Raw genomic sequence first — 19,473 nt, forward strand, 5'->3', positions numbered from 1 at the left:
ATTACTAATATCATGAACAGCAAGACTATACCAACAAGAGAATATGGGAGGTATCCTAGAGTAGGAATCTGAGTAGAACTCTTTAATAATTCATGCTCTCATCCCAGGTAAGAAAGCCAGCTTTGGAACGCAGGTGTAAACATTTGGCCTATATCATATTTCTCTTCCCATGCTCTGCTGTAAGAGGAGAAAGGTAAACCCAGAAAAGGAGGGGACAGAATTAGAAAGGGAGAAGAAATGAAAGAACAGGACCCACACACATAACTCCACAGTGCAATCTCCTTAGACCTTTAAACAAGCACAAGACACAGAGAGGAAGTGTGCTAATCTAGCATGTAGCTGAGCTTATGTCATTCTAGAATGGGATCAATTTTTTAATGTCTTGGAATGGATGAAAAGTTATGGAAACAATCTAAGATAATTTTAAGAGTACTGGAAACAGTGATTTAACAGAGCATGGTTGAAAGTAGCAATTGGAAAAAAATTAAATTATTTCATAATTAATACCCAACCAGGCTGAACCTGCCTAATAAACCAGTTACCTGTATAAGCATTGAGCACCATTGCGTACATATTTGACAATAGTACTGCAAAGAATTAACTGCAAATAACTTTCAGCCTTGTTAGCCTTACATTATCAATAAGCTTGGGTAGGAAAACTGACCACATATAGTCAGTTTAATAGGAACTCATGTTTTACCATGTATCACAAAAATGTATTTAAATATAATTTACTGTTTGTTATCAAATACATATAGACCTTTATCTTTGAAAACGGAAGTCCATTTTTGTTTTACTTCCTTTGTAAATATCACAGTCACAGAGCCAGGAGTGCAAGTCTCAATTTCCTTCTAACTTCAACTTTTGACTTGTTTTCACATCTCTCACATATTTTGAGTGAGCTTAGGAATAAGCATTTTTTAAATGTTTTCCACAAGGTTAAATTCTTTACTACTTTCTATTTCCAGTGTTTTGAAAACTGAGCAAGAGAACAGAAACATATCCACAAGCCTCTGTATCAAGTCACTAAGAATAGTCCAGCAAAAAACTCTTAAAAAATGACTCATCCACCCTAAAGTTAAAAGTATATCTAGGGACTTCCCAGGTGGCGCAGTGGTTAAGAATCCACCTGCTAATGCTGGAGACACAGGTTCAAGCCCTGGTCCAGGAAGATCCTACATGCTGCAGAGCAACTAAGCCTGTGCACTACAACTACTGAGCCTGCGCCCTAGAGCCCGCGAGGCACAACTACTGAGCCTTTGTGCCACAACTACTGAAGCCCGCTAATCTAGAGCTCGTGCTCCACAAGAGAAGCCACTGCAATGAGAAGCCCGTGCACCGCAACGAAGAGTAGACCCCACTCGCGGCAACTAGAGAAAGCCTGCACGCAGCAACAAAAGACCCAACGCGGCCAAAAATAAATAAATAAATAAATTAAATAAAAGCAATCTCTCTTTAAAAAAAAAAAGTATATCTAATTCTTCCATTTAGGAGTTGGTTTTAACTGCTTATCTTCAGCGGTGAGGATTAAAAATCATGTAGTTTTTTCACTTCATAGCTTTCAGCAGCAATATTTTTTTATCAGTTTTTAAAAAATTCTTTAGAAACTTCTGTTTTACTATACAGTAAGGAAAGCTTCCAATTACTCTTTTTTTATTATTTTTTAAAATAAATTTATTTATTTATTTATTTATATTTTTGGCTGCGTTGGGTCTTCGTTGCTGCACGCGGGCTTTCTCTTCTTGCAGTGAGTAGGGGCTAGTCTTCGTTGCGGTGCGCGGGCTTCTCATTGCCGTGGCTTCTCTTGTTGCAGAGCACTGGCTCTAGGTGCGCAGGTTTCAGCAGTTGTGGCACGTCGGCTCAGTAGTTGTGGCGTGCTGGCTTAGTTGCTCCGCGGCATGTGGGATCTTTCCGGACCAGGGGTTGAACCCATGTCCCCGACATAGACAGGCGGATTCTTAACCACTGTGTGACCAGGGAAGTCCTCAGCAGCAATACTGAATCAAGTCTGTACATCACTGGTATAACCCTTTATATTAAAATTTGTATTAATCTTTTTGAAAGCATTGGTAATACAACGTCCATCCTCATATTTTTCAGGGTAATTATGAAAAAGTTCTTTTTAAAAGAAGGAAAATAATTTCTTCTCCCTCCTCTGCCCCCAGATGGATTAATTTCCTCCCTAAGCTTTCACATCTCCAAATGTGTTTGCAGTCTACTTGACTACGGTTGGCCCAACTGGTCACTGTTTCCTTGAAATCTTCCTTCTCCTCTTAAGACATGATATTCCTATTTCCTTGGCTACAGTTTCCCTCTTTCCCATCTCCTTCCCTATTCTTGACTCACGCTGCTTACTTTGATATTATGGTCTCTTCTTTCTGTATATTTTCTATGTTTAACCATTCTTGCAGTTTCAGCTATCGTATTTAGTTGGTAATTCCTAAAGTTTACAACTTATATATCAGTCTTTCATCCTTTTTCCATCATCTATGCAGAGGGCATGTCTCATGGAGTCTACAATATGTGAAATGTAAAGAAGTCTCAAACCCAGTCAAACGACCCTACTATTTAATTGGCACCCTGAGTCTCCCCCTAGTCAATCAAACACTGTCCCTGCCCCACTTTGTGAATTTGTATTTTCCTCTTCCTTTCCCCGGAAACCTCCCAAGAGCAGAACTTTATCTTCTTACTGGGATTACTGTGAAGCCCCCAGTTATCTGCTAGATCTCTAGCCTCCAAGCCTATCACTCTATCCTGCACACTGCTGCCAGGATTATCTTCCTCAAACACTACCTTCATGATGCCAGTCTCTTAGAATCACTTTCTCTTGCCTTTGACCTCTCATCGAAATTCCTGAGGCTGGCATCTAAGGCCCTTCATCAACGGGGCCCACATTCCCCATATTTTCTAAACAAACATCTCATTACTCTTCAACATACCATTGTTTTAGCTTCATCAAGTAAACCATAACTTCCCACATATATCTTAATTATCCCTTTTATGTGTTTTTTTCACAACCTCACATTTCTTCCTTCGTCCTTTTTACTGGCCCATGATTATTACTGGCCCTCCTTACTATCTTTGGCCATTTAATTACTGCAAGTTTGCCAGTCTAAGACTACAAAATTTTCTCTACTTCTCACCTAACCTATTTTTGGATTTTCCTTGAGGGTCTCATGCATAGTAGTCATCAGCGATAGGTTCCATATATTGCTGACAATCCCATATCATTTTTCAAATAAATCGTCAACCTAAATGTGTACAAACTACGTATAATTTCAGATGAATGAACTAACCCTAAATATGTCCAGTTCATTCATGAATTCAACCAACATTTATTGAGCATCTACCACATGTCAGCAACTATGCCAGTAGCTAGCAATGAAAAGATATATATTTTAAAATCAAAATACACTCAGTAATTTGAAAAGCTCCTCAAAAACTATTTTCCCATCCATAAACAAGCACTTTTTGAAGTTTATCCCTGGATCATTTAAATATATACCCTTTATATCTAGGAGTCATTATCTGAGAGTTGAAAGAATTCCTTCATTCAACAAATATGAGTACCTACTAGGTGCTGAAAGCTTGAATAAGTGAACTCTGCAAGTAGGGGAATTTTTTGTTATCCTATTGTATGTATCCTCTGTTAGAGAAAATACATTTTATATTATTAAAAATGTTGCCAAAGTACAAAAGGACATGAACTTCTTGCTTTCAGAAGCATTAAAAATTACTCTCCATATTTAATAATAATGTACTACATGTGTCAATGACCCAAATGGCTCCAGCTGCTCCCTGTTACGTGGTGTCTCATTTTTCATACATAATATATATGATGACCAGGTTGTTTCATCTCTTAATGGCTATGTATTAGAAGAAGACTAAATAAGAGCATTTGTGCAACCAAAACTGTTAGAAGGCAGTCTCATGTTAGAGACCCTCTCCTCTGTTAGTGACCTTGTCTCTGAGATGGGTCTTTTTAAGGAGATCACTCAGACATGAGTAGCAAAAACTACAGATGTTTCATAAATCATCTGTTCACAGGATACACGTTTCTAAAGTGTCAAGAAAGAGTCCAGCTGCCTGTTTGAAATTGTATACAAACTACAAAATCAAGGGCTGATCCAGATTTTGTTGGACCTGAAGCTTATACAATATTGGGAGACACTTCACCCAGAAGCAAAGACAACATGAGGTACAAAAGTGATGATTTATTTAGAATAAGAAAATCAACCACCAAAATTACTGCAGGTTCAAGGTCCTTTCTTCAGAGATTTCTTGAGCCATTTACCAGAGATACCAACAGAGAAATGCTTCCTGATAGCAACCTGGATTCTCCCCTCCACTTAAAACTCACAGTAACTCCCAGAAATCTCACACTCACCAGGGGAGGTACCCTGAAGCTTTAATTCATAAGCTGCATGGGAAATTTACTTCTGCATAGTTAAAACAAACAAATGAACAAAAAAAAACCTTTAATACTCTTTTACATGGTTTCTTCTGTCCTAGCCTTGGCCTTCTCCAATTAAGCTTCTGGCCTCTTCTGGGTTTCCTATGATGTGATCATCATCTTTATTAAACAACATTTAGGATGCAGAACATGGTGTCCAGGGACTACTGGATACATATCTCTACAAAGCTATCACCATTCTCTCTTATCCCCCATCACGCAGAGATCAGCAGGACAACTATGCAGCCCTCATTTTTGTCCTCCCAGTTTCAGTCTGTATCATCCACACTGACATCCAAGGGTTTCAACCTTTTTGTCTGCCTTCTTTATTTTCTTGAGCTTCTCCATGTTCAACGTCAGCATGACATTCAGAGCCACATCCTCTCCAGAGTGCTAAGTTCTTGGACAGACCCTCAGGTTCTGGGGGCACCAGTGGTACAGCAGACAAGACAAGCCAACAACTGAAGCCAAAAGAAAAACCTTTCCAAAAGATATTTCAGATAGTAAAGCAAAACGAAACGTTTTCCTACATCCTCTAACTAGAAAACCATAGAGCAGCTTATAAAATACCTCAGTCTCACAAAAAAACTACATTGCCTTTTCATCTACAAAATGTTTTAGACCATAAGTTTATTTTCTGGTCATAAACAGAACTTTTAAACACACTATTAACTGGGAGATCTTGAATTCTCAGTGAGCTACAAATAGCAATTCTGGCTAATATTGGGGATTATCTCCTAAGGATAATGAAAATAAATTTTGCTTTGATATTTTATATCAGGTTTAAGAACACTAACTGGGGCAGAGACTCAGACTGGGAGTTTGGCCTCTATGGGTTTATTTCTAGTTCCTGAAAGTATCTTTGACAGTTCACTTCAGACAACTTTATTGAAGCTCATTAAGAAACTACTGGGTACTTTTGTTATAGTTTATTCTAATACGTTTTCTTTTAAGCAAAAATTTAGTTTGCCTCAATTTTAATAATTCTAAAGAAAATTTAAAACAATACCCCACTGTCTTTGTTAGAGGTCAAGCTGTAGAACTTGCAGCACTGTTAAGGAAATTGTTTAATGAGGTAAAAAATTTCTCTTATGCAAATATATTGCTAATCATTTAGCAACTAACGTGCTAGAAAAACTAGCCTCCCAAGAGAATAATGCACACTTTAGCAGGTACATTGTGGTATGTTTCTGAATGGATCAACCTCTCACTATCTGTTAGATAGTAGGAACCTATACATAATAACTGATAATACACTTATTATTATTTTCTTTGTACCACTTTTTGAATAAACCCCCTAAATATATAAAAGCATGTCATTCTTTGTAGTACATATAGGATACAAATAGCTAACCCCTTCTAAACATATATTGTTATCTGACAACTTAGGACATTTTTTTCCAAGGTGAGCATTTGGGGATTCTACTTTATTAATATATAGATATGGAAATCATATCAATAAATCTGCTCTTTGAGAAAATATCCCAGTGCTTTTCCTTTTGGGAACCAATGCTTAGATCAGTGATATTCAAAGTGTGATCCAAGGACTACTATGAAGGACCTCCTCGGTATACAGAAACCTATTAAGTGAGCTATAAAAGCTCATTAATAGTTGCTGTTTGTAAACCAAAGTTACTGTTAGAAGAAGTTTCTAAGGGCTTTAATGTAGCATTCTGTTACGAAGTCTGGCTGCCATGCTATGCTTCACAATGTTGTAAAGCCCTACTGGGCACATCCCTTCAGAGAGTTGAAATTCCTGTAATTTTCTAGTAGAATTGTACACTATTATTAGTGTACTTCAGTGTAGCTTTTAGTAAATTACAGGATTCATTTGCTGCTATTCTTTCTTTGTCTTTAATTCTATATTACTGTTGATTTTAATCATCATTATAACTATTTGTTATAAATTGTTAGGGTTTTCTCTTATAATTTGCATTGATACAGGTTTTCATAAGTACATGAAAAGGGTCTCAATATCAATAGTTGTCAGAAAAGTGCAAATTAAAATCAAAGTGAGATAACATAAAGCCCACTAATATGGCTAAAAAGAATGTATAGATGTAGCCATAAACATAGATCTCCTGTGGATACCATAAAGTTTGAGTGTATTCTTACCATAGTAGAGGAGAACACAGGGACTCACTGGTTGTCCAGTGGCTGAGACTCTGTGCTCTGAATACAGGGTGCCCGGGTTCGATCCCTGGTCAGGGAACTAGATCCCACATGCCGCAGCTAAGGCCCAGAGCCACCAAATAAATAAATTAAATTTTAAAAAAGAGAGAGAATACAATCTTGAGGGAGTTTTAATAGCATCTCAGAAAGAAATGACAAAATCAAGGTATTTGTGAAGATTGGGAGTCTGGTTTAAGGTGTATATTCAGTGCAGGGCTTGACTGAGATAGGTATGGATCATTATAATTTAGGACTGATGGACACAGCAAGGTGAGGATTTAGAAGCATGAGTTTCAAAGAGTTTAGGGAAGTAAACAGTTGTTTGATGCTCTCTACTGAACAGTTGAACAGTTTGGTGTTTACTTAAATGGGTTTGTTTTGTTTTGTTTTGTTTTTTGCGGTACGCGGGCCTCTCACTATTGTGGCCTCTCCCGTTGCGGAGCACAGGCTCCGGACGCGCAGGCTCAGTGGCCACGGCTCACGGGCCCAGCCGCTCCGCGGCATGTGGGATCTTCCCGGACCGGGGCACGAACCCGTGTCCCCTGCATCGGCAGGCGGACTCTCAACCACTGCGCCAACAGGGAAGCCCTTAAATGGGTTTTTAAGAAAGTCCATGGAACAAACAAAATTATTTTCATCTTCTCTTTTTCTAGACAAGAGTTTTCTAGAATGTTAAATTCATATTGATGAAGAGCAATAAAGTCATATTAATGAAGACAGCCAAATAATAAAAGTCATGCTTATACATTCCATAAGCAGAACGGATGTAGAGGGTTTCAGTTCTCACTGTCCTGCCATGTGGTAATTCTTCAGCCTGGGCTGTGAGAGGTCCATTAACATCTGGACCTAAACTGTCTTCACATAAGTTGTCATGATAGTGTATCATGTATCCAGAGATGGTTGTTTTAACCTCCACAAGTGTCAGGTTTTCCTGTTCCTTTTGTTGGATGGTCATTTGTTGGATCATTCAGTGCCCCAGTGGCTACTTAGCAATGTTCAAAAATCTGGAGATCACAAATCTGAACACTGCAACCAGACAAATACTGAGGGAAGAATTATGATTAGAGTTTGCAATTCACTTGTCAGCCAGGAATCAAGGTGTCCAAATTAGTCAGAACAGATCTCATCCTCAAACCAAAGAGCCAACATACCAAATAGAGGTTTATTAGCCAAACTGATCATCTTATGCTTTGTTCCCTCCCAAATCTTTTTGGTAATATTAAAGATACAAAAGAAGTCTGCAGGAATGTACGCACAATTCTTCCCCCGAAACGGCACATACTCCTCTTAAGCAGCCAATACTATATCTAAAGAGGCTCTGTTCTGAACCAGCACCTGTCCCATTTCATGAATTTCTCAAATGACACTTCTCTAGGAGGCACTTTCTAGCTCTTTTGTTAGTTTGTGAACCGTGGCATGTAGGTTTCTTCCTACTCCCCAGGCCTATTCTAACGCACATGGTGAACTTTTTCTTAAAAGGAAAAACGGATGGGCCAAAATGGTCCCTGGGTGATACAGACTATCTTGAAGATAGGAATCAGATTACCAATATAACAAGTCCCTGTCCAGTTGGCAGGTAGAAATCAGTGGTCCTTTGTACACAAATCCAATACCCGTCACTGGAAGCCTGTCAGTAATCTGTTTTTGGACAGTCTACCCTAATGGACTGTCAAACAGTGTTGTAAAGTTTGGCACCACTTGTCAAGAAAGGCTCAGTACCAGGTGATGAAGTTTGCAGTATCAAGATCCTTAAGCAGATCTAAGTCAGAAGAAAAACTGTTTCTTTCTTAGATCTTTGAAAGTTAGTTGGCCTTCAAATATACACCATTTGTACCATGATCCTCTTCTCAGTTCTATTTTTGCGTAAGCTCAGTTTCAGAAGTGCGGCCCAACAAAAGATCACTGAATGTTGTTTCAGTGGAGACAGGAACCTCCTTTTCTAAGTACAATATGATATGGGGTTTCAGATTTCTCATTGTCTGGTCTGTTGTGGGGTTCTCTATATACAATGTTAGTTAACAGTCAAATACAATTACCCAGGAAACCAATGGATTTAGTATAAGGAATTGGTACCAAGGGAAGCTGGGGGGCTCCCAAAGGAACGTGTACTTTCTGTTACTTTAGTTGCATGCTTTAGTTGGCTAGTAAATTGAAGTCATTCATGGGACCCATACAGTGGAGTGACTAAGGAAGCAAACATTAAAATTAGGAATATAATAGGTTTTTTGTTCTTAAAAAACATAGTTAAAGATAGTCTTAGTCCAGCAACAGAAGAAAGAAAATGTCTAGAAAAATAAAGAACAAAATAATGAGATTAAAGCATTACAATCCACAGTCTTATTCTGTGGATGTTTGGTGGAAGCTATCTATAGATACAGATAGACGTAGATACATCAGTTAGTCATCTGCTCAGCCTGAAGATCTTGAGATGAAACAATCTCCTTCAGAATACTGTCTGCTTCTGGAGAGATCCAGAGAACCCTCATCTTGAGATCTCTGCTAAGGACCATCTTCCAGTGATTCAAGAATATTTTGTACCTTTTTATTTGAAAGATATGAATCCAAGTATCAACCCCTTGGAATTTTACAGCTGTTCTAGTTGTTAACAATGCCTGAAGGACTCTTTCTAGAAGACCTGGTCTCAGATTTTAGGTCATTCAAGGGTTGTTTAGAAAGAATATGAGAACAGGCTGAACAAACTTCTTGATATAATAGATTATTCCCCTAATTACCTGCAATATTTGACCATATCTGCTTAGAGACAGAGTCTAAGCAGTCTGCTAAGAGTCTGGACTCTTAGACAGAGTCCAGAATTGCATGTGATATTTAGAAATATATATATGGGTCACCCTGTTATTAAAGATAGGGGGAGAGTCATTGAATCCCAGGAGTTGATCTCAGTTGCAATACCTTAAGCCTTAGAAGTTTGAGAGTCTCTTAAAGTTTTGCTAATTTGAATTCTAGTGTCCTTAACATGCTTCAAACTTCTCTGAACTTCTTTCTGTGTTATATCTCTTCTGCTTCCATCCAGAGAAAGTTGTGTTTTTCAAATTTTCTGTAATTATGTCAAGCCCACCAAGATAATCCAGAATAACTTCCACATCTCAAAGTCCTTACCCCATAATCTGCAAAGTCCGTATTTGCCATGTAACATAAAATGACAGAGGACCAAAGTAGGAACATCTTGGTGGGAATATTATTCCAGCTACCATATGCCTATATCAATCAAAAACTTTTAAGACTGCTCTTCAATATGTAAAGAAATTTCTCCTTGTAAAAGTGAAGGGAATTAAGTGCATGATTGCTCCTCAGAGTACCTTCATCGATCACTTGCTTCATTTTTGCCTTTAATTTCTTAGCTATAACCAGACAATTCTTTTTACAACATCTTTTCTGTTTGCTGTATCTGTCTGTTTAAATACCTTTATCACAAGACTCTCTCCTCCGGTGTTTATGACTGAGGTGGGAGCCTCTGACTATTTATCTGTAAGGTCATCAATTTATTTTAATTCTTATTCTGCTTTTGTTCAAAACCTTTTTCAAAATGTCCACCAGCGAAGTGCTGGAGATCTGACAATGGGGCTATTTCCCACTCTATTTTTTGCTTATATGCTAAATCCTTTATTTCTGGCTTAAGGGCACTTCTAAAAAGTGAAGAGAGAATCAAGGTTACTCCTGTTTCAAGAGCTAATCTTGAATGCTGTCTAAGGGTGTGTAAGAGCCTTTCCCTAAAGTCTCTGAACTCACCGGGACTTCCCTGGTGGCACAGTGGTTAAGAATCCACCTGCCAATGCAGGGGACACAGGTTCGATCCCTGGTCTGGGAAGATCCCACATGCTGCGGAGCAGCTAAGCTTGTGCGCCACAACTACTGAGCCCGCGTGTCACAACTACTGAATCCCACACCTAGAGTCTGTGCTCTGCAACAAGAGAAGTCACCACAATGAGAAGCCCATGCACCACAACGAAGAGTAACCCCTGCTTGCTGCAACTAGAGAGAGCCCATGTGCAGCAGCAAAGACCCAACACAGCCAGAAATAAATTAATTAATTATTTTTAAAGTTATATTTAAAAAAAAAAAAAAAGATGATTGAGAAAAAAAAAATAAAGTCTCTGAACTCATCCTTCCTTTGCTTACAGGCCTGGAATAGAATCCATTCATTTTCACAGAAAAGATTTTTGGGGAACCTTCAAAAGACCTTGTCTAACATCTATAGCTTTTCTAAATCTCTCTGATTTCTTATGAAATTTGGGTCCTTTTAAGTCACCATCAGACTCTTTCCATTTTGCCTCTTCCACCTAATGTTCCCACTAATATATGAACTAATTGGTTTAGATCTGGAGCCCCTGAATTACAAATTCCTAAAACAATTCTAAATGTCTCTATAAGGTTTTGTTTTTTGTTTTGTTTTGTTTTTGTCCTATATGGGCTTTGGAAAGTCTTTGGCAATGGCTCTCAACTCAGAGGAAGAGTGGAGCTTAAAACCAACCTCAAGGAATTCTTCTATTCTGAGGGCTGTTTAACCTTAAGAAGTAATTGAGTTTCTGGCTGAATAGAAGGGAAGGAGAACAGACTAGAGGAACAAATAGGGTGAGAGGGAGATTGAGGAGAATAGGATGGAGGAAGAGGAATAGTAGGATAAAGACCTTGAGGTGTGTGTTTTGATTTAAAGGGAAATAAATGAGAGATAGTTTTAAGTTTTTCCCAGTCCTCTTTTGCTTTGACCAATGAATCTCTTAAGGAAGCAATTTTGGAAACTTAATTTCTTTTGGGTGAATTTGTATATCAATAAAAATGCAGACAATCTGCTACTTGGAATTTTGTTCCCTTTTCATTCTAAGATGTTTCTCAAATGAACAGTTTTGATCACATCGAAATTTCCTTTTACACATATCTGTCGGCCCTTTGTATGTCTTCTTCAGAGGAGTCTCTATTCAAGTCCTTTGGTCATTTTTAAATTAAATTCTTTGTTTTTTTGCTATTGCGTTGTAGGAGTTTCTTATATATTTTGGATATCAACTCCTTATCAGATATATGGGTTGCAAATATTTTTTCCATTCTGTAATTGCCTTTTCACATTGTTGATTATTTCTTTTGCTGTGAAGAAGCTTTGTATTTGGATATAATCCCACTTGTCAATTTTTGCTTTTTTTGCCTTTGCTTTTAGTGTTCTATCCAAGAAATTATTGCCAAAACGAATGTCAATTATTGCTTTTTCCGTAAGTTTTCTTCTAGGAGTTTTATAGTTTCAGGACTTATGTGTAAGTCTTTGATCTATTTTGAGTTATTTTTGTGTATGGTGCAAGGTAAGAATCCAGTTTAATTCTTCTTCATATAGATATCCAGTTTTTCCAACATGATTTTTTTATTAAAAGGATATTACAAAGGGTATTAAAGGATATAAATCACAACCAGATGAAGAGATACATAAGGTGAGGTACCAAACAAAGAAGCTTCTGTCCTCATAGAGTTTGGGGCCCAGTACTGTGGCACTTGGAAGCATTCCGGCTCCCCAGCTTGGAAGCTCTCCAAACCCCCTCATTTGGGGTTTTTATGAAGACTTCATTACATAGACATGACTGATTAAATCACTAGCCATTGGTGATTGATTCAACTTCTAACCCCCTCTCCCCTCACTGGAAATCAGGAGGGTGTGCGACTTAAATTTCCAACCCCCTATTCTTGATTGGTTCCCCTGGGTCAGTACCCACACTTAGGTGCTTTCCAAAAGTCACCTCATTAACATAAACCCAGTTATGGTGGAAAGGCACTTGTTATGAATGACAAGACACTTATTTCACCTTTATGGCTCTGAGGTGTTTTCAGGAACTGAGGATAAGAGAACAGATATTATAACAGAAGATGCTCCCATTGCTCATAGCTCAGAAAATTCCAAGGGTTTGGGGAGCTGTGAGCCAGAAACTGTGGATAAAGACCAAATATATATATAAGAAATACATCTGAATTGTAAATCAACTATACTTTAATATAAAATAATATATAATAAAATATAATATATTTTTTAATATAATATATAAAATAAATATATATAATATAAATATAAATATATTTTAATATAAAATAAAAATTAAATTAAGACAAGCAATATATCTGAATAACCAAATATATATTTCTTATATATAATATATCACAATATCACAGTAATAAGGCAGATTTCCAGCAAGAATAGGAGGTTTACAAACCTAATCAGATAACCAAAGAGTTCCTTTAAAAGGCTTATTACTCCTAGAAGGCAAATAAAGTCAGTATTTGGGGAGCTAAAGGAAAAGAAAAAGAAATAGGAGGTTGGACCCGAAGCAATATCCCTGAGTTGAAAGCTCGAGGACTTTCAGAGAAGTGCTCTATTTCCAGATGGGTGGTCTTGGGCTGCAGAAGTGTGAGATCTTGATCAGATCTCAAAGGGCCTTCAAGATGCTTTGTAACAGGGAAGAGCTAAATCGGACTGCACGTGGAATCTGCACGTGGAATCTGTTTCTTTGACTTTAACCTTTGCTTTTCGTTGCTTTTGTTATTATAATCATACATAATGGCCTGCCTCGGGGAACCCTGCCCCTCTGCTGTTCAGCTCACAGAGGGACAATCTGACCCTACCTTCCTGTGGATGGCTGCAAGAAAGACGAAACTGACACATCCCCTCACCGAGGCTGCTCATTCCAGGAGATGTTTTGCAAGACCGATGGCCCTCTTACTTTACTTCCTCACCGCCTCTCCCTCTCTATTCTGCCTTTTTACTTTACTTCCTCACCGCCTCTCTGCCTCTGATTCTATAAAAGAAACTGGCGTCCCGACCCTGATTAGATGGTTTCTCAGAGTCACTAGTCGCCATCTTCTCGGTCTGCCGGCTTTCCGAATAAAGTCGTCTTCCTTGCCTCAACACCTCGTCTCCAATTCATCGGCCTGTCGTGCGGCAAGCAGAGCGAGCTTGGACTCGGTAACAGCTTCGCTACAAATATCACCAAATTAAACTATGGATGAGACAAAGCTGAATTTATTCCTCATGAGATAAAGGAGAACACTACTTTGGCAGCCTTTCTGAGGAGGGAGGGCAAAGTTGGGAGATTTATGAGATTCTGAGACTTGTTTAAGACAGTCTTCCAGTGCAGAGAACTTTATTGAGACTGTGCGAGGATCTTGATATAATAGATTAGAATTGATGAACATGGCAAGGTGAGGTATTCTAGAGGAAGGTGTAGGTCTTACAGAGTAAGTCGATTGATGCTACCTACAGAAAAGTTGAACAGTCTGATGTGCATTCTACTTTTTTGTCTGGTAGCTCCTGGAGCAAATAATAAACTTATTTGCCATTTCTATCTTTTTGGGCAAGAGTTTCCTGAAATAATAAAGTCATGTTGATAAAAATAGTGTAATAGTAAAATTGCGTTAGAGAAAACAGCTGAATAATAAAGACATGCTAATGTAGATGGTAAACTGTGTGGGTATAGAAGCTTTCAGTTCTCACTTTTGCTCTCCTCGCGAAGAAGAATGTTTTCTAGAATCTCCAAGGGCTTTTAAGAGTGTGAGGTATTTTGTTTATCAGTAACTAATGTTTATCAGTAACTAATCAGGAACCCATAGCAATTACCATTTCTTGTCTAAAACTCTACAACAGTCTCTTAACTGGGCTCCCAGCTTTCATTCTTATTCTACTCCAGGCTACTCTCCACACAGCAAGCAGAGTGAGACTTTGAAAATGCAAATTGAAACACTTCAGTGTCTTCCCAGCTTTGTTACATTAAGAGCCAAATCCTTACCAAGGCCTACAAAGCCAGCTGGTACCCTTCTTAGAACCCAGGCTGGAGCAAGTACTTTTCATGGCCCAGTTTTCACCTCTCCCCAGCTGCACCACCAGTTGCCCCCACTCACCTGCCACCAGATGAGGCGTCTGCAAGTCACTGAAATATGCACAACTGGAGTATACAGCCCACTTATAGAACATGCCCTGGTTCTCCAGAGGCCTAGAATTTCCTGCCCAGAGGTCTGCAAGCCTGCTTCCAGGGCTGCAATCTATTCTTCCATATGATCCACCTCTCTAAGGACAGGCTTCGCTGCAGCTGTGCACACCCTAGACCCAAGAGGTAACCAAGAGGCAGGTGTTGGCAGGGGTGAATGTGGAGCTTGGACAAAATGGCCTGGGATGTCCACATATAGGTATAATCTCTCACAATATAGAATGGAGCTGAAGGTGGGAAGCAAAGGGGGCAGACCAGGGAACAGAGGCCCTGCTTATTCACCAACCTGGAATCATGAGTCCAAGGATTTTACATTTAAACCTGGCCTCCTGGGTGTTATAAAGGTTAAAGAAGGGAGAGAGAACATATTTTATTTAAGAGTATGTTAGCTTGATTTGTAACTTTTAAATCTTCAGACATTGAATCATAGTGGGCCTCCATTTGCTTTTGCCCCTTGTCCCGTGCTAGGTGCGAGCTGCCTCCTAGTTTAGTTAATGCATCTCCTACCACTCCCTCCCTCCTCCACTTGCTCCTGTGGGCTGCCTTTCTGTTACTCAACCACAACTGGCATGCTTCTCCCTTATTAGGTCCTTCTTTCTGGAATGCTCTTCCCCAGATAGCTAAAAGCCTTGGCCCCAGACTTTACTGAAGTCTTTTCTCAAGTGAGGCCTCATCAGAGAGGCCATCCTCCTTCACCACATCAAACGCTTCCTGTCTATTGTCCTCTCTGCCCTTACACTCCTTCAGTTTTCTTCATAGCACTTTTCTAAAAGAGCACTACCTGGCCTTTTATCAAATAGCTTTCCCTCTGTTAGAATTAAGCTCCACAAAGGCAGGCACCTTTATCTGTTTTATTTACTGCAGTACACCCAGGTTCTACACACTTCTTGACAAGTACTAGACACTCTCTCTTCCTCTCTCACACACAAACATATCACACACATAACAGAAGTGAATGAACGAATGAATCTGCAATTTGCTCAAGATGTCAATTTAGGTAAGCAGAATGAGTAAATTGCCACAAGCTTTAACATTTTAAAAGTGTCTCCTCTTTCAGTAATTAAAAGGTGTACTACTTAGTTGATTTCAAAGAGTATTTGTTGGCAATGATAGAAAGAATTTCACATTTTTATAGTGATGTTTATTTTTGATCCATTTAAAATCCTTCAAACAACTGACAGTGCAGCTTCTGCAGAAATGTAATGAGAGTGGTGAGTGAGGGAGGAAAAGCCATTTGCGTACCTTAAGTACTTGTTATCACTTAATATATAGTATGTGGGTGGAATAAAGGCATAAAAGTTAAAGAGGAGAAACAGTTTCTACCTGATATAATACATCATACAAAATATATATCACTTTATATATATATATAATGGTTTTATGTAGTTATATATGGAAACAATGGTTTTTCAAGTAACATCATACAAAGCATCCTTTTCTTTTTTAACATTTAATCCTTAGTGCTTAGTCAATAGTAGGCAGTTAAATATTTCTTGAATAAATAACTAAACTTAAATTGACTAGACTGACCTGGATTCAAAAAAAGAGACAAATATACAGAAAAAGAGCAAAGAGAAAAATTGCAGTAGAAATTATACAAATGACTGGTTTATTTACTAAAACAATAGAAAAAGATGAAGAAAGTACATATACTCAGGAGCTAGAATCCAAGATTATATACATTCTAAGTCATGTTTCCTTGACTTAAAATTTACACTACTCTGGGCTTCCCTGGTGGCGCAGTGGTTGAGAGTCCGCCTGCCAATGCAGGGGACACAGGTTCGTGCCCCGGTCCGGGAAGATCCCACATGCCGCGGAGCGGCTGGGCCCGTGAGCCATGGCCGCTGAGCCTGTGCATCCCGAGCCTGTGCTCCGCAAACGGGAGAGGCCACAACAGTGAGAGGCCCGCGTACCGCAAAAAAAAAAAAAAAAAAAAAAAAAAATTTACACTACTCAATTAGGTAATATGTTTCCCTATGAGGTGGCTATGTTTAATTCATGTAGATTATGACTTTTGCAAGTCTTATAACCATTTTATCACACCTGCTCTATCACTGTCTTGTTCCATAGTTCAGCCATTATCTTTCCTTCTTTCATAAGAAAAACACCCTTCAACCAAGTCCCAACTTGCTTCAAGAGTGCAGAAAAATCCTTTATGTGTTGTAGTATATCAAGTACTGAGATATGTGTCTTGAGGATTTATTTTCCAACCTGAGATAAGTTTAGACTTGTATCAGGGATTCCAAGGTAGAATTCACCTTCGTTTTTTTACAGTTGACACTCTGATTCTATCTCCTCTGAACTGTGACTCATCAGTCACTGAAAAACAGAAACAGTTGCTCAGGAGGGCTGGGCAAGTAATTCGGAAGACACATCCTTATCCATCATGAATTTCTGCCCAAAATACAGTCATGCTAAGTGCAAGGTGTTTGCAACAACAAAGTATAGGTCTGATGCCTATGAGGATGAGCCTCTGAGTCAGGCAAATTTCAGGATGAATCCAACATTATTTCAGCATTATTCTTTCAAAATATCAGTAAGTTTTGCCCTACCCACACAGTTCTAAATGCACAGAAATCCTTTCTGAAAAATGAACAAATCATCACATGTCTAGAAATTATAAAGCATGGTGTTTCTCCTTTCTCTTTTCTAGCTAGTATGTTCCAGGAAAGCAGGGATCACGTCTGCCCAATTTACAATGTACCTGGTACAAAGTAAGCACTCCATCAATGTTTCTTGTTTGAAACAATTAACAAGAAGAATGAAGAAAGTCTTTGGTAGCAGTTCTTATATAATGACAAAAAACATATCATACTTAAATATGGCAATAATATGTTTTCTGGAATCTTTTATTGGTAGCCATAAATTGAGAAGGAACAACATGGTACCTGCTACCATGTACTTACGCAGCCCCGGCTTCTCTTTTGAATTTCATTATGGCTCTTTTTCTATGCCATAAAGCCTGGGAAGTGAGAGTCACACAACCAATAGACATCTCCTAAGGCTCTACCTGTAAAAAGGCAGCATTTGGAGGGAAAAAGGTATAGTGCTCTCTCATTTCACACTGTATTGATTTCTGAATAGCTAGTTTTAGATAACATCTGACTATAAATATTTGATATACTCATATTAAAACAAATGTCTGGGACTTCCCTAGTGGCGCAGTGGTTAAGACTCCGCCTGCCAATGCAGGGGACACGGGTTCGGGCCCTGGTCCGGGAAGATCCCATATGCCGCGGAGCAACCAAGCCCGTGTGCCACAACTACTGAGCCTGCTCTCTAGAGCCCGCAAGCCACAACTACTGAGCCCACATGCCACAACTACTGAAGCCCTCGCACCTAGAGCCCGTGCTCCTCAACAAGAGAAGCCACCACAATGAGAAGCCCGTGCACCTCAATGAAGAGTAGCCCCCGCTCGCCACAACTAGAGAAAGCCCTCGTGCAGCAATGAAGATCCAATGCAGCCAAAAATGAAAATTAATTAATTAATTAAAAAAAAATAAAAATAAAACAAATGTCTGAAGTTCCTCTTGCAAACTTCATCCAGGATAGCCTAAGTTTTGGAAGGCTTTGGTTGTTAATCATCCCATTGGATTTGGTCAGCATTTCCCCCAAAGTGAGATCTTTAAAGTACTAGTTTAAGCAGATGTTCCTGTGTGGACTAGGGTTGGGGGAAGGCATTTTTCTTAGAAAATGACGACGTGCATTAGCATATTTAAGATTCTAAGTCGTACAGTTAAAAGAAGTTTCATTTTGTTAAGACCAGAATTCTCCACTAACATTTTTCTAATCTGGAAATTTTCTTTTAAATCCAAATACGTATAAAACCATCCTACAACACTTTTACGGAAGCAGCACTAGCATAGATTGCTCTACGCAGCTGCACGTCTGCAAACTCTACCCGTTAAACCTCATGATAAGTAGGGTTATGCTGATGTTTTTGAAAAACCTTGCTTCAGGAGTCTAAGACTATTTTGTTTATTCTGAATGTTTGCCATATGTCCTAGAACACTTAAGCCATCTCCCTGTGGGCCAACTGGAGATCTTAACAGTGCTCTAGCTATAGGGGTAGACAAAAGTTCAGTACCTGGAAACACACTGTGAGATTATAATTTAATGTGATCCCAAACACGCGAAAACACCATCAAATGAAGGACAAGAATTCCTGGGAATTTCCTGGGAAACCCAGGGAAATGCAAATGAGCTTCACTTCCTCCTCAAAACAGATGACGTGAATATCCAATCAAAGTGTGTTTGGAGATAAAGGAAAATGTGGAGGAGGCCTTGGGCTGTATATGTGAATGCAACCAATGAGCTGCCTTTATTTCATGTCTCCCAGTGAATGAATCTATGTTTCAGGCTCCTTAGGAAAAACCACTCTATAAACCAGTTTATGATTTTCTTTCTCCGATCATTGCAGCTGGTCATTACGGAAAACGATGATCTCAGAGTCGGCTGTTCCTGCCAGAGAGCTTGCACACAGAGAGATGCCTTTGTGAAGCCAGCCATAGAAACCTGCAGAAAATTGGCCTTCTTTCCTTAATAGAACCATGCGAACAAAGATGAGTTTGTTGCTGACTCAGAGCTGAAAGCTTTGTTTTGTAAAGCTCTCTGAATATACTGCACTCTGCCAAAGGAGAAGGGCTCCTTCTTAAAAAAAAAAAAAGAAAAAAAAATGAGGAAGAACAGTCAGCGGAAACCAGACAACAAATCAAAGTGCACACCCTTGGGGTGGATATTTGTGACCAAAGCGGCCTGAAACTTTTTTTTTTTCTGGTGAATACTGGTCACATTTCACAAGCTGAATAAAAATGAAAGGAAGAGGAACTTTAATTGATGGGATGCCTTTTGATTTGCAGAGCAAAACTGCCAGAGCAG

This window comes from Pseudorca crassidens, chromosome 8 (genome assembly GCF_039906515.1).
Source record: "Pseudorca crassidens isolate mPseCra1 chromosome 8, mPseCra1.hap1, whole genome shotgun sequence".
NCBI classification, from domain to species: domain Eukaryota; kingdom Metazoa; phylum Chordata; class Mammalia; order Artiodactyla; family Delphinidae; genus Pseudorca; species Pseudorca crassidens.